Source organism: Elaeis guineensis, chromosome 1, assembly GCF_000442705.2.
Source record: "Elaeis guineensis isolate ETL-2024a chromosome 1, EG11, whole genome shotgun sequence".
In the NCBI taxonomy this organism is placed as follows: Eukaryota; Viridiplantae; Streptophyta; class Magnoliopsida; order Arecales; family Arecaceae; genus Elaeis; species Elaeis guineensis.
Window position 1 is genome coordinate 102,702,290 of NC_025993.2, and position 17,207 is coordinate 102,719,496.

Consider the following 17,207-nt stretch of genomic DNA (forward strand, 5'->3'; position numbering starts at 1 on the left):
CAAATATATCTCGCTAGATAGGAAAAGAGATAATAAATATATCTCGCTAGATAAGTTATTTCTACCATGAGTAGATAAGAAAGAAAATAACAAATATATCCCATCAAATAAGATGGAAGATAATAAATATATCTCGTCAAATAAGACAAGAGATAATGAATGTATCATGTCCAATAAGGTAAAAAATAATAGTCTAATTCTCCTTTCTCCTCACGGCACCTTAGCCTTTGCCTATAAATAGAGGCCCATAGGGGACCCCTAAGGTATGCACTCCATCTCCATCATGCTCACTCCTTCTCACATGTTCCAAATTTCTGACTTAAATGTGAGAGAGTCATCGCCAGAACTACCTTCAATCCAAGACTTGCTTTGTAGATAGTGCTACTGTTGTCCTACTATCATTGCCAATCTCCAGTTGGGCCGACTCAAGTCAGAAAATCTGCAGCAATAGGTATCATTTATCACAAGCCAAGTGCACATTGAGTCTCATTTTTGATTACTCGAGATGAAGGTAGAGCCCATAAATTTTTTTGCAAAGCTCTAATTGGTTTGGTGAACCTTCCTCCAATCTATCAAAATCCGGAATTGGTAAGGAGGTTAACTGGAGGTTTTGATCTTTTTGATCGAACCTTTGTTTCTTCTATTATTTGTTTGAATTAAGAGACCTACAATATTTTTAAATTTTGTGAAAATATCACTTTTATCCCAGAAACCATTAAGGTTGTTTGTGGTGATTTCATTTATGATGTAAAGGTTGTTATTCTAGATGCTGCAAGTGGTTTCCCCCCTTAATCTGATCTCACCTATATGCAAGACCATGAAGATTTTCAGGTTCATAAGGACTTTTGAGTTTCATCCTGTTATCCATCCTACTTTGCTAGGAATGATGATGCTAGGGAAGAAGATGACCAAAGGAATGTTTCTAAAGATAATCAAAGAAGAGTTGTCTCATCTCTATCTCTTGTTGGGATCCATTGTAATGAATTTGAAGAGGCTTGTCTTCTTCCTTGACTGATATCAAACGATAGAGTTCCAACCTCGGTTCTTAGATCTCCAGTAACTTCACAAATCCCAGACTTTGAGCCATTTCCTCCACCATCTTAGTGGGAGGTGGGAGAACCTTCAACCCGGTATCTCAATCGAGTCGAAGACCAAGCAAATTCAGCATTAAATGCTTTGGATTATTTGACTTCTGATCTTCCTCTTGCAGTGTTTGGATCTTCCATGGGCCATACATCTGGCTCTCCTGCATTGATTACTCTATCCACCTCTCAAGTGGAGTAGAAAAATTTAAGTTTTAGATCTTCCATTCTCAAGCACCCCTTGAACGAAAGCTCTAAGATTCCAGATGACCTTCTCACACATACAGCGACAGCCGCATCTTATTCCCATTGGGTCAAAGACTTTGACCCGTTCAACCCTTCTCGAGAGGTACAATCCATGTACAATATTACTTCTGATAGTTCTCATGATAGCCTAGACCAGTCTGTGGAGGATGTGCCATTGACTAATGACAAAGCAAATGCGAGCCCAAGCCCAACATTATATCTGGTCAAGTCTGATGCCTTAATTGCCACCTCCTGTAAGAATGTTGCGGCCATCTTTGAGCCTAAAAAATCTAAGTGCATCAGCTCTGCAGGCAATTTAAAGAGTAGACGAACTCAAGTTTAAGCTCACATGGCCGTCAAAGCAGTCATCTCGAAGCTAATGTCCAACAGGAGGAGGAAAGACATTGTTAAGGTTGCTAAACTCGAGCCAATGGATCTTCAATCTACTAGCAAATAGGTGCCATCTCTCCCTTTGGCTACAGATAGTTCTCATTTTTTTTGCAATCCTTCACCCCTTAAACTCTTATAGACTGAGGCCACAAGAGTGGCATTATTATTTCTGAAAGTGATGATGATCGATTTGTCACAATTTTCATCAAAATGGAGAAGGAGAGGGCTAGTCAACCTAGCCTTTGTTTTTATTTTTATTTTTAGCTTGTTTTTTTGGATATTTTGCTCTACCATATAGGTTTACTATTTATCCTTATTGATGTTTTTTCTATCATCTACTCTAGCATATTTTGGACTCTACTTTCTTCGTTATGGTCAATAGTGTTACCTTTCCTCATATACTTGGAATTATTTAACTTGTTCTCCATGGTTCTTCTTTGTTTCCTCTACTTCTTCTTTCCTTTGGATATCAAGATGAATTGTTTTGATTTTCAGAATTATATTGTTCAAACAAAGGTCTATCCAAAGTCACTGTGCTTGATCTCTATCTCTTCCTATGGTAGTGGTTAGTTGGAATGTCAGAGGTTTGGGTGAACCTTCTAAAAAAGATGTGTTGTAAGAAACTTAATTATATTTAGTGGGTGCTGTGCTGTGGGATTATAGGAGTCTAAGCTTAGTAATCCCTCTCCATCCATTCTAAGGTCTCTTTCAGGAGGTTAGATTAATAGCTGGATTTCTATAGATGTAGATGGAATAGTAAGTGGTATTCTATTGGGTTGGAATGACTCTAAGTTTATGATTTTATCTCAAGAGATTAAGAGATTTTCTATCACCATCATGTGGAATGATAGAATCCTAAATGCTACATGGTCATTCACTATAGCATATGGGCCTGTGGTGTATGGATTAAAGAAAAAATTTTGGATAGAATTGAAGCAAATCAAAACTTTTTTTTCTTAGACCTTGGATATTAGAAGGGGACTTCAATGCCACTATTAAAGCTTCAGAAAGAAATGGAAATCAGTAGGCATCCAAAATTACTAGAGCATTCAATAATTTTATCAAGACCTCGAAATTGATTGATCTCCCTTTGAAAGGTTAGCAATACACCTAGTACAACAGGAGATATCTACCTATTTTGCCAAATTGGATAGGTTCTTTGTATCCACTGAATGGGACAATATGTGCCTGCATTCTTGGTAGTTGGCATTGCCTAATTCATGCTCAGATTAGTTCCTATTAAACCCCTTTTTGCCCTTCAATCTCAACAAAAAAGTTTGTTTAAATTCGATAGAAGCTGGTTGGAATTTGATAGTATCTCAAACATTATATCTGATGCTTGGAAGTCTGTTGGTTCACATTCTAATGCTGCATCAAACTTAGTCTAAAAATTGAGAGCTACGAGAATTGCATTAAAAGATTGGTTGGCTTTGGTGAGAAGACAAACTAGAGCTAATAAAGAAAGATGAATGGGAGAAATTTAGAAGTTAGATTAAAGGGAAGAGATTGCCCCTCTCTCATCTTTCGATAGAGACCTTAGGGAGGCTTGTACACTTGAACTGCAAAATATTTTTAAAACTGAGAAATGTTAGATGTATGTCCTAGAAGCCAATATGACTGACACATTGTAATTAATCTAGGACATAATATTTTACTTAATATATTGATATGATCAATAAAAGAAAAAAAAAATTTCATTCAAGTGTAATGTGTCCTTGAATCATCCATGAAATTAGTTTCGATACATACTCTCAAGGTGTTGAGAATTAAAGATATGTATTTAATTTCTAAAGGCTCTCAGTCATAGGATCTCATGAGGATGGTGACAGATCTGAATAGACTGATGCACAAATTACTTACTTCGGGATAGATGGATCTCTAATCTACTATGTAAAGATACAGGACGATAAGTACATGTGGTTGTTAAAAAATAACTAGCACTGAGCGTGACTATACGAGAGATTACTTAGATTTTTATTCAATCGTCAGTGATTGTCTCGATGCTGTAGTTGTGTATTTGATCTTTTGACTTGAGATAGTACTACTACTCGCAGTGAGGCTGCTGGAGTTTGATTGACACATAAACATGGATATCAATTAGCCCTTGTAGTGGATATTGGCGATAGTTGGTCCACTATAGGAGTAGGATGCACATCAAGATAGGATCTATCAACCTTGATAGAGAGGAGTAGTTCTATGAAATTTAAGAAGCTAAGTCCATGAATCGTGGCCATAGTGGAGTGATTGATGAAAAAGAGTTTTCATAGATGTCATATTTGGACTTGAGCTAATCGAATCTATCATATGACTGATGTTGAGGTTTGACAATTTATCCATGACCTGCCATCTAGTTGGGACTCACGATAGAGGGACTGAATCACATGTTAACTATACCTAGAGGTTCATTTCAGTTCTACTGGATTGCCACTATATACTGCTAGGTGTCACTGATGGATTGTGAGAGCTCACTAGGATTATTTTGGATCAACAATTCTTGATTGGGTTAGAGTAGAATTATTTCGACCCATTGAAAAGAGTTTTAATGATACAATGATATAGATCATTGTATATCTCACTATCAGATAAAATTGAATCTATGAGGTCACATACAAAGGATCATATCTGAAATTAGTAATTGAGCTTATTAAGTGTCAATTGAGTTTAGAAAAATCTATTGGGTTCATGATAACCTTACTAGCACATGGTTAGACCCAATTCTTCTTTTCGTTAAGATTATTTATTTGATAAGCTAATTCTAACTTAATTATCTGCTGATTACCTACATGAATAAGATTCATGAGACTCCAATTGTTGGGTGTCTAAGGTTATAGATCACATAAATTAAAGGTGCAAGTCCCTTATGAATCTTCTTGATAGTTATTATGGGATGCCACTTTGAATTATTCAATTTGGACGTGTCCATTGATTAGAGGACTTTTAGTTCTCATATGGGGTGTCTCTTGGGTGCAAAAGAGGATATCTAATTATGGGTGCAAGGGCTTCAATAGTTGATGCCTAATGGACTTCTTAATGTAAGTTGGATAACTTAAGTTAGTAGGAATCTTAATACAAGTAGGACTTGTATTATATGATTGAATAGGATTCAATCGTTATGCCTATAAAAGAGGACCTCCCCTAAGGTCCTAAGACCATCCAAGCCAACCTCTCTCCACCTCAAGAGAACCTCCCACACCCTCTCTTCCTCCCTCTCTCTTCTCCTTAGGCATCCCCATGCCATACCACTTGGGACATGCGTTCCAAGTTATCTCACATCCAAAAGCTGTTGGGTGTCTATTTATTGCTGGTTTCTAGTACTGGTGTAGCACATAAGTAAGAAAAAAAGATTAGAGAAGAGAAGAAAAAGAAGATCAAGGGGAAAGATCAAACGTTGATCGCGATCTAGGCTTTGTTCAGATTCAGCAGGTTGAATTTTAGAGAATCAAAATTCAGATCTTAGAGAATTATTTCTGACTGATCCTGAGTAGATACTCATAGAGGTTAAATACTTGTGCAGCTAACAGAGAGCCTCATCTCTTTCAGATCCAGATTTGAAGAAAGAGATTGCGAAAAAAATATGTGATTTGATCACAATTTAAATTTCAGCATATATTAATTTCAGCATATGAAATAGATCTATATGCTTCTATATTTTTATGCATGTAAAATTTAAATTAAAATTATTTTTATCTTATTCTCCACTATGGTGTTTAGAAAATTAAGTTTAGAAACACATATGCATGCTTCAAACCCCAAATTCTAACAGTGGTATCAGAGCCACAGGTTTTCATATGCTAAATTTTGATATACATATTTTTGAAAGGGTTTCAAAATTAATTTTTTTCTTAATACATAAGATGTATGGATGGATCTTCAAATTTAAAATCTAATTTTAGATTTAATTTTAGAACATATAGTTGATATATTGTTGCATGGATAGATCTGAATTTTGATCTAGAAAGAGTTCTAGTTAATGTTTATGTAAAATATAGATGCATGCATGAAATCTGAAATTTTTTATGATCTAAATTTTGATTCATATATGTGATATCTAATTACATATTTAGATCATAAATTTATTTTTAATCTTATTTATGACTAGTATATAAGATATATGATATCATTCTTAGATCTAAAATTTTATTTAGATCTAATTATATATGCATATATATGATATATATTTGTATGTTAAAATTTAAAAATTATTTTCATATTTTAAAATTTACTTTAATATAAAGAATTTAGATTTGAAATATGATTTTAGAATCCAAAATTTGTGTTTGTGCATTAGAGTTTTGGTCATAGAAAAATCAAAAATTAGGTCGTGTAATAGGATTACATCTAAGATTTTTGATTTGAGTCATATGGATCTAATTCGATTAAGTAATTGATCAAACTGAGTCAAGTATTGAATTGAGTTAGATCAATTAAGTTATTGATCATATAATTATTGTTGATAAAATCGATTGAGTTCCATATGTAGAATAGATTAACCTAAGGATCTAATTTGGCTCGTTGGTTTGAGCCCAATTAGCTTGAGCTAACCAATTCTGATCAATCAACCTATTAGTGTCTCAGACAAGTTAATGAGATATGATTATTTAATTGGTTCTGTTAACCGACCTGGCCAATTCATTGGTGTCTAAGAAAGACAACGGGGGGACCCCCATCGTTCTCCACTTATCTGGCCAATTTGAAGATTGGATTTTGAATTAGGTTGCTTAGTATTTTGGTTTAGCCTATGCTAGTTAGATCAGTCATATAATGACTGATTAGATGAGACCTAAATTCAAATCTCTCCATAAATATTAAGTCCATAGGTCTTCCATCATTATAGATGTGCGGACGTGTTACCGACGTTGATTGTTCTCGGCTAGTTATAGTGGTTTAGTTGCATCAAGAATACCAACCACTCTATTAGTAAAGAGTTGCTCCAGGGTAAAAATATGGTTGGACCTAATAACTGTTAGATGAGGGACTCAATGACGACCTTGCACCTGCTTATGAACGGTGGGTCAGGCTTAACTAAGAAGTGTGGGCAATAACTGTTAGATGAGCCCACATAATTTAGAGACCAAGTAGCTGCAACATAGTTAGTGAAGCATCTGGGCAAAGAGTTGTCCACGCATCGGTGTGCATGTTACCAATAACTGTTAAGTAAGATGCATGTCATCGATGGGACCGCAACATCCACTAGGAATCCTTTGTCACGTTAAGATTTTTATTTTTTTTTAGAGAGTGAAGGGATCCAAAAAATTAATGAAAGTTATTATTTACATCTTAAAGTTTTTAGAAATAAATTAAAAAAAATTAAGTATAAAAATCTAACTTGAATCTCTACTCTTGTAGTTAAACTATTATGTCAATCTCAAAGCCTCTAGCTTGCATCCTTGAAACCAATTATTTGATCGATAATAATTTCAAAGACTGGCTCAGAAATCTCAGGATTATCCTGACTTCAAAAAAATTAAGCCATGTTCTCGATTAGGATCCTATTGTGTTTTCAGACCATCTTACTGCTGAGCAGAGAGCTACTTTTGAGAAGTGGACGGATGAAGATAGTCGGGTTAAGTACTATGTGCTGGCGTCTATGTCAAACGAGTTATAAAGTCAGCACGAGCATATGTCCACTGTCTGGGCCATGATTACTCACCTACAAGAGTTATATGGTGAGTAGAGCCATACTGCGCGTTTTGAAGTATCTAAAAAACTCTTCAACCTGAAGATGCGTGAAGGACAGTCTGTCCACGAGCACTGTATGACTGTGATCAAGGACATTGAAGAGCTTAGGAAGCTCGGGCTGGATATGCAAAAGGAATTGCAGATGGATCCGATCCTTCAATCCCTTACCAGTTCATATAGTCAATTCATTGTAAATTTTTATATGAACAAATTGACTGCACTATTCTCGAACTTGTCAACATGTTGGTCACAATGGAGGGTATCTTGAAGAGTTCAAGGTACTCTATTCTTACTATGGAGCGGACTTCTTCTTCCAACAAAAAGTCTGTTAGAAGGAAGAAGGCTAAATCCGCAAAGAAGCAGAAGAAAGAGAGCAAGCCGAAGAAGGATGGTCCAAAGGCGGCTGAGGCAAAGAAAAAATATTTCCACTGTCATGCTGAAGGCCACTGGAGGAGGAACTGTCCAAAATACCTGGAGAGCCTAAAGAGCAAAGAGGGTGATAAATCTTTCGAAAGTATGCTCGTAATTGAATCTAACCTTATGATTTCTTCTACTTCTATTTGGGTATTGGACTCTAGCTCAAGTGCTCATATATGTACCTCAATGTAGGATCTGATAGAAAGTAGAAGGTTGAGGGAAGGTGACATGATCCTTCGGGTCGGCAATGGAGCAAAGGTTGCTACAGAGGTCGTTGGCACTTATCCTCTTCGATTACTGTCTAGCGTTAGATTAGATTTGAAAAACTGTTATTATATTTCGTAGCTATTCGAAATTAATTTTCATGTCTATGCCAGCACAGGAAGGTTTTAAAATTAGTTTTAATAAAGATTTTTACTCCATTTATTTGCGAAATAAATTGGTTGCATGAGGTCTTTTAATTAACAGTCTTTATCACTTGCATGTTGATGCGAATGTGAACTGAAACGAGCAAATAGTGAGTGTCGTAGGCCAAAAGAGATCCAGAGATAAAATTAACCAAAACTACTTGTGGCACCATAGACTAGGCCATATTGGAGAGGACAGGATAAACAAACTGAAAAAAGATGGGATCCTTAGCTCTCTTTGCCCAAAGCCATATCCAGCTTGTGAATCTTGCCTTCGAGGAAAGATGGCTAAGTTATCCTTTATAGGATATGAGGAAAGGACCATAGAGTTACTTGCCCTGATACACACTGACATGTGTGGGCCATTTGATGTGTAGGTCAGGGATGGTTACACCTACTTCATTATCTTTATCGATGATTTGTCTACGTACGGATATGTGTATCTAATAAAATACAAGTCTGAGGTCTTTGAAAAGTTCAAAAAATTCAGGTATGAAGTAGAAAAGCAAACGGGTAAACCCGTTAAGGTTCTTCGATCTGATCGAGATGGTGAATACTCTAGTCAAAAATTTTTGAGATATTTTAAGGACAATGGCATAGTCTCTCAGGGGACCCCTCTTAGAACGCCTCAGCTCAACGGGGTATTCGAAAGGAGGAACAGGACCCTATTGGATATGGTTCGATCCATGATGAGCTTCACTGATCTATCCTTATTTTTTTAGAGACATACCTTGTTAACTGCCATTCACTTGTTTAATAGGGTTCCTTCAAAGTCTGTTCCTACCACACCATATGAGATATGGTTCGGTAAGAAGTTCAGTCTGGGTTATCTTAAGACTTGGGGATGTCTAGCTTACGTCAAGAGACAGATGGCGAAAAAATTAGAGGATAGATCTATTATAGCTCATTTTATAGAGTATTCAAAAGAATCTATGGGATACTACTTCTACTTTCCACAAGATCACAATGTGATTGTGAGTCAAAATGCCGTATTCCTAAAAAAATAGTTTATCCAAGATGGCGGCAGTGGAAGGTTAGTGGAGCTCGAAGAGAAGGTCTCTAAAGAGCCCAAAGCTATAGATCCTTAGGAATATGTAATTCATGAGCCAATAGTTGATGTTCCTCTACCACCTCGTAGATCTAGCAAGATCTTCCGACCTTCTGTAAGGTACATGAATATGCTTATGGAGGAAGTGAAGCAAATGTTCTTTATGGGAGATAGGGGTCATACTAATGACCTCAATACCTTCGACGAAATGATATCTGACATCGATTTCGAGAAGTGGTTAGATGCAATGAAGTCAGAAATTGACTCAATGCACTCGAATCAAGTCTAGACTTTAGTGGATCCACCTGAGGGCATTGTACCAATCGGGAGTAAATGGATCTACAAAAAGAAGATAGGTGCCGATGGTAAGGTAGAGACCTATAAAGTTAGACTTGTGGCTAAAGGTTATAGTCAGCATAAAGATATTGACTATCAAAAAACTTTCTCGTCCGTAGCCATGCTGAAATCCATCTGCACTCTGCTTGCTGTTGCAACTTATTACGATTATGAAATCTGACAGATGGATGTGAAAACTACTTTTCTGAATGGATATCTTGAAGAAGATATTTATATGAAGTAGCCTATGAGTTTCACGTTCGGTGATAGTGATCATAGAGTATGCAAACTGCAAAGATCCATATACGGATTAAAGTAAGCTTCTTGGAGTTGGAATCATCATTTTGATGAAGCAATCAAATCATTTGATTTCATCAAAAATGAAGAAGAACCTTGTGTATACAAGAGGGTCAGTGGGAGCACGATCACCTTCCTCGTATTATACGTGGATGATATTCTCCTTATTGGGAACGATATTCCCATGCTGACCATAGTCAAAAGATGGTTGTCTAAAGAATTTTTCATAAAAGACCTAAAGGAAGCATCCTATATTCTTGGAATAAAGGTCTATAGGGATAGACCTAGATGGATGCTTGACCTGTCACAAAAGCTGTACATTGAAAAGGTGCTGAAGAGGTTCAGTATAGAAAACTCCAAGAGAAATCTTTTACCTCTCAGGCATAGTATTCGTCTCTCCAAGACGATGTGTCCGACCACATCTGAGGAGGTTCAACGCATGAGCAGGATTCCTTATGCTTCGGCAATAGAGAGCCTCATGTATGTCATGCTATGTATCTGATCTGATATTGCTCTTGCCGTGAGTGTCACGAATAGATATTAGTCGAATCCAGGTGAAGGGCATTGGACAGCTGTGAAGAACATCCTTAAGTACTTAAGAAGGACTAAGGATTTGTTCTTGATCTTTGGAGGAGACTTTAAGTTGCGAGTTGAGGGGTATACTGATTCAGACTTCATGTATGATCCTAATGATAGAAAGTCTACTTCAGGATATGTGTTCGTTTATAATGGTGGTACAGTTAGCTGGAAGAGTTTCAAGCAATTTATCATAGCGGATTTGACCACAGAGGCTGAATATGTCGCTGCTTCGGATGCTGCGAAGGAAGGCTTCTGGTTCAAAAAATTCATTGCAGAACTTGAGGTCATGATATCGGATGCCATATCACTGTACTGTGACAACAATAGAGCTATAGCACTTGCTAAGGAGTCGAGGTCTCATAAAAAATCAAAGCACATCGAGCGGTGTTATCATATCATACGTGACTACCTCGATAAGAAATATGTCGAGGTGTAAAGAGTAAACTCCGCAGATAACATGGCAGATCCGCTGACTAAGCAGCTGAGCCAACCAAAATAGAAGTCCATCTTGAAAAGATGTGACTTAGATTTATGGCCAATTGGTTTTAGTCCAAGTAGGAGATTGTTAGATGTATGTCCTAGAAGTTAATATGGCTAACATATTGTAATTAATCTAGGATATAATTTTATACTTAATATATTGATATGATCAATAAAAGGATAAATTCTTTTTCATTCAAGTGTAATATGTCCTTGAATCATCCATGAAATTAGTTTCGATACATACTCTCAAAGTGTTGAGAATTAGAGATATGTATTTAATTCCTAAAGGCTCTCGATCATAGGATCATCATAAGGACGGTGACAGATCTGGATAGATTGATGCATAAATTACTTTTTTCACGATAGATGGATCTCTAATCTACTGTGTAGAGACACAGGACGACGAGTGCAGGTAGTTGTTAGAGAACAACTAGCACTGAGCGTGACCATACGAGAGATCACTTAGATTTCTATTTCATCGTCAGTGATTGTCTCGATGTTATAGTTGTATGTCTGATCCTTTGACTTGAGATGGTACTACTGCTCGTAGTGAAGCTGCTGGAGTTTGATTGACACATAAACATGGATCTCAATAAGCCCTTATAGTGGATATTGACGACAGTTGGTCCACTGTAGGAGTAGGATGCGCATCAAGATAGGATCTATCAACCTTGATAGAGAGGAGTAATCATATGGGATTTGAAAAGCTAAGTCCATGAATCTGTGGCTACAGTAGAGTGATTGATAGAAAAAAAATTTTATAGACATCATATCTGGACTTAAGCTAATCGAATCTACCATATGACTGATATTGAGGTTTAATGATTTATCCATGACCTGCCATCTAGTCAGGACTCATGATAGAGAGACTGAATCACATGTTAACTACACCTAGAGATTGATTTAAGTTCTATTGAGTTGTCACTATATGCTGCTAGGTGTCACTGACGAATTGTGAGAGCTCACTAGGGTTGTTTTGGATTAACAATCTTTGATTAGGTTAGAGTGGAACTATTTTGATCCATTAAAAAGAGTTTCAATGATATAATGATATAGATCATTGTATGTCTCACTACCAGATAGAATTAAATCTATGAGGTCACACAACAAAGAGATCTTGTCTGAAATTAGTAATTGAGCTTATGAAGTATCAATTGGGTTTAAAAAAATTCATTGGGTTCATGGTAACCTTGCTAGCACATAGTTGGACCCAATTCTTTTTTCCATTAGAATTACTTATTTGATAAGCTAATTCTAACTTAATTATCTGCTGATTATCTACATGAATAAGATTCATGAGACTTCAATTATTGGGTGTCTAAGGTTATAGATCATATAAATTAAGGGTGCAAGTACCTTATGAATCTTCTTAATAGTTATTATGGGGCGTCACTTTGAATTGTTCAATTTGGATGTGTCTATTGATTAGAGGGCCTTTAGTTCTCATATGGGGTGTCTCTTGGATACAAAAGAGGATGTGTAATTATGGGTGCAAGGGCTCCAATAGTTGGCGCCTAATGGACTTCTTAATGTAAGTTGGATAACTTAAGTTAATAGAAATCCTAATGCAAGTAGGACTTATATTATATGATTGAATAGGATTCAATATTTATATCTATAAAAGGAGACCTCCCCTAAGATCCTAAGACCATCTAAGCCAGCCTCTCTCCACCCCAAGAGAACCTCCCACGCCCTCTCCTCCTCCCTCTTTCTCTTCTCCTTAGGCGTCCCCACACCATACCACTTGGGATGTGCGTCCCAAGTTATCTCATGCCCAAAAGCTTTGGGCATCCATTGATTGCTGGTTTTTAGTGCTGGTAACAGCACATAAGCAAGGGAAAAAGATTAGAGAAGAGAAGAAGAAGATCAAGGAGAAATATCAAACATTGATCGCGATCTAGGTTTCGTTCAGATTCAGTAGGTTAAATTTTGAAGAATCAAAATGTAGATCTTAGAGGACTATTTCAGACTGATCCTGAGTGGATACTCGTAGAGGTCGGATACTTATGCAACTAACAGAGAGCCTCGTCTCTTCCAGATCCATATTTGAAAAAAGAGATTACGAAAAAAGTATATGATTTGATAACAATTTAAATTTCAGCATATATCAATTTCAGCATATGAAATAGATCCATATGCTTCTATATTTTTATGCATACAAAATTCAGATTAAAATTATTTTAATCTTATTCTCTACTGTGGTATTTAGAAAATTAAATTTAAAAATATATATGCATGCTTCAAACCCCAAATTCCAATAAGAAAATGTATTGGAAGCAAAGGACAAAGGTGCAATGGTTGATAGAGGGAGATTATAATACAACTTTCTTTTATAAGATAGTAAGTTATCATAGAAAAGTAAATTGGATTAGCTCCATTGTATGGAATGGTACCAAGGTTTTAGATTTGGAAGGTATCAAGAATGCCTTCACTAATTATTTTAAAGGGATGTTCGACAAGCCACCTGCTACAATTGTGGAATTAGATTGGGAGGCTCTTTATAGGGATTCATGCTTGGATCTCACTAGTCTTGATTTTCTTTTTATATTAGAAGAAATCAAACAAGCTGTGTTTATCTTTCAAGGGAACAAGAGCCCAGGTCCAGTTGGCTTCTCTATGTGCTTCTTTCAACACTTTTGGGATATGTTAGTGCTGATATCTTATTTCTTTTCAAGCAAATCTCTGAAAGTAACCTCAACTTAGAAAGATTGAATTTTGCTATCCTTTCTTTAATTCCAAAAAAAAGATGCAATGAAAGCTCTATCAGACTTCAGGCCAATTAGCCTCATCCACAGTTGTATGAAGATTTTCACTAGGATCTTAGCTAATAGGTTGCAGTCTTTCATGCATCAGCTTATTGATCGAGAACAAATAGCTTATATTAAAGAAAGGTCTATTCTTGATAATGTTTTCTGTACAAATGAAGTTATTTTCTTCTCAAGGAAGTTAAAGAACGAGGGTGTGGTGTGTAAACTGGATTTCTATGAGGCTTTTGATAAAATAGACCCTTTCTACCTCATCCAAGTCCTCTCTATCAGAAAATTTCCTTCTCGGTGGATTGATTGGATTAAAAATACTATGATATCTAACAAAGTGGCTGTGAATGTCAATGCAGAATTGGAGAATTAGATTTTGGCATGGGCTTAGATAAGGAGATCCACTCTTCCCTTTTTTTGTTCATTATTATAGTGGATCTTCTTTGCCACCTTCTAAATCATATAGCTTCATATGAAATCTTTGAGGGATTGGGCAATCCATGAATTTGTGGTGGCACTAAAATGCTTCAACATGTAAATGACACACTTATTTTTGCTAAAGCTAGAAAGGAATTCATGTGAGTGTTAAAAATTATTCTCTATAGTTTTGAGCTGGTTTCGAATCTTTCAATTAATTACTGCAAAAGTTCCATCTCTCCTATTGGCCATATTGGTGATTATGTAGAGGTTTGTACTAGGTGGCTCAATTGCTCTTTCTCTCCTCAACCTCTAAAATATTTGGGGTTGCCAATTTGTGAAAATAAACCTTCAAGAAATGAATAGTTTTTGCTTTTTCAAAAATTTGACCAAAAATTGACAGCTTGACAAGGGAGATATCTATCCTTTGGAGAAAGACTAATTCCTGTTAATTTTGTTCTCACTGCCCTCCCTCTCTATTATATGTCTTTGTTCAAATTACCTGTGGGTTGTGAGAAAAATTGACAAGTTTAGGAGATTTTTTTTATAAAATGCAGATAAGACGGTCAATGGAGTATCTTGTAAAGTTAATTGGAGTACTGAGTGTCTTCAAAAGGATGAGGGAGGATAACATGTATTGGACATCAATCAGTTCAATCAATCATTTTTTACCAAATGGGGTTGGAGATATCTAATTCAAGATTAGGATCTATGGAGAAAGCAAGTGCACTTTGCCTATCAACAAAAGATGAAACTATCAAAGCCAAGAAGAAAATGTTCGAATATTTGGAAGGATATCATTGATGCTATACCTATGGTATAGAACAGATCCAGATTTTACGTTGGTAATGGGAAGGATATCCTTTTTTTGGAAGGACACTTGGACTTCTGATGCTTCTGTACAGACTTTATTCCCAAAGCTATTCGACATCAGCAAAAAAAATAATAGAGTGATTGCTGATGTTTATAAGTTTAGTTCTTCAAGTTAGAGACTCAAAAGACCTAGGCACTCTTCATTGTAGATTCAAATAGAATTTGATGATCTTCTTTCCATCCTTACTGTTGTAAGCTCAAATCAGGATTACGATCATGTCATTTGAAAACTTGATGGAAAAGGCTCCTTTTCTATTACATCTTGTTACCGCTTCATAAATTCAAAAGGGTGAAATGTGAGTTTGCTAAATCTCTCTGGGCTTTTCCTGCCTCGCTCAAAGTTAGATATTTTTTGTGACTTTGTTGAAAGAAAAATCTAAATACTAGAGAGTTATTTGAAAGAAAAACTGGCAAGCAATTAGGAGGCTGTGTCCTTTGTTATCATGGGATGAAAAATATTGATCATATCTTTTACTCTTGTCAGTTTTTCTCCTATATCTGGATGAATTTTTATCTTTGTCTTGGCGTTTTGCACCCTCAAACTTTTTTCACTAATCTTTATAAGAGGTGGAGAAAAAATATATTTTCAGTAACTACATGGTTGATTATTCTTTTACTCTTCACTGTAATCATTTAGAATTGCTATAAAGAATGCAATGCAAGGATCTTCTTAAACAAGTGCTTTTCAGTCGATTCCATTGCTATACTGGGGTTCAGAATATTTATTGAGTGATCTTCTTTATGCCACCAGAAGATGCTTCCTGAATTTTATAGAATTTGGAATAACATCTTGGATGACGGTGTTATTTTTTCTTTGAATGAAGTTCTCTTTCTTGATTATTTATACATGATGTAGGCTGCTATCTTAGTCTCAAATGGAGATAAAGTATCTATTGTATTTTATTTTGAGTATCATGGTCTCAATTGTACTTGAAGTATCAGTTGCATTTGATTCTTTTCTAGAATGGTGTAGCAGAAACTTCAGGAGCAAAATTTGCTTATGTTAGAACTCTTTATAACCCCTTCCTAAATATTCTAATCCATGTATATACCTCCTTTCTTTTTCACTTTGTTATGTAAATCTTTCTTATCAATAAATTTTGGTGGCATTTGCCTCCTTTATCATCAAAAAACCTCTTAAGACTCATGCAAAATTAACACATCCACTTATCAATCTTTTGTTTTTGATGCTATTTATTATAGATAGTTAGTTGGTAATCTTGCATATCTCATGGTCACTTGTCCTGACATAATTTATGCTATTTGTATTGTTAGTCAGTTTATGATAGCTTCTCAATCCACTCAATATGCTGTTGTTTTGCACATTTTGTGCTAGTCAAAGTACTTTATTTCATGGCTTATACTTTCTTGTCAATTCTTTCTTGTACCTGAGTGTTTACACTAATGCTCTACTACAAGCTATTATTTTCTTCTGATCGACTGTCCTATCTCTAGTGTAGTAAGAAATAGACTATTATATCTAAGTCCGTACTGAAAGTGAATACAAGATTGTTACTGGTGCTACTAATAAACTTTTTTGACTCAAATAATTATTAGAAAATATAAGAGTTACTTATCATGATAGTACTACTTAGTATTGTAATAATCAAAGTACCATTTAGGTTATTCATAATGATGTTTTTCATGAGCGTACTAAACTTATTAAAACTGATTGCCACTTCATTTACTAATATATTCATTATCATACTGTACAACTTCACTCTAATTTCTCTATTGATCCGATTGCAAATATCTTGATTAACACCCATCAATCTAGACATTTTCGAGACTTAATTTCCAAAGTCTAAGCTAATTTTTGCTGCACCATCTTGAGTTTGTGGGTGTTAATATAATCAACTTGATATGTTGACAGACTTATTATTATACTTAAAGCCTATTATAGACTTATTATCATACTTAGAGTTTTTATAGTTAGGTTTATATATATCCCCGGTACATACTATTATAAACAAGTAATTTTTACATTAGTTAGAATTATAGAGATCTTCTCCTCCTTATCTTATTTTAGCAAAAAAAATTATATTTCTCTAAGAAGGATAAATAGATGGCTCTTTTTTCTAAGCTCTCAATGAAACTCAATGTCCCCTACGAGAACCTTCTCTTGTGGTGTCATTGATATTTTTATTTTCTAGAAAACTACCATTTGACAAGTTGGTTAGCCTCAAAAATAGGGTTA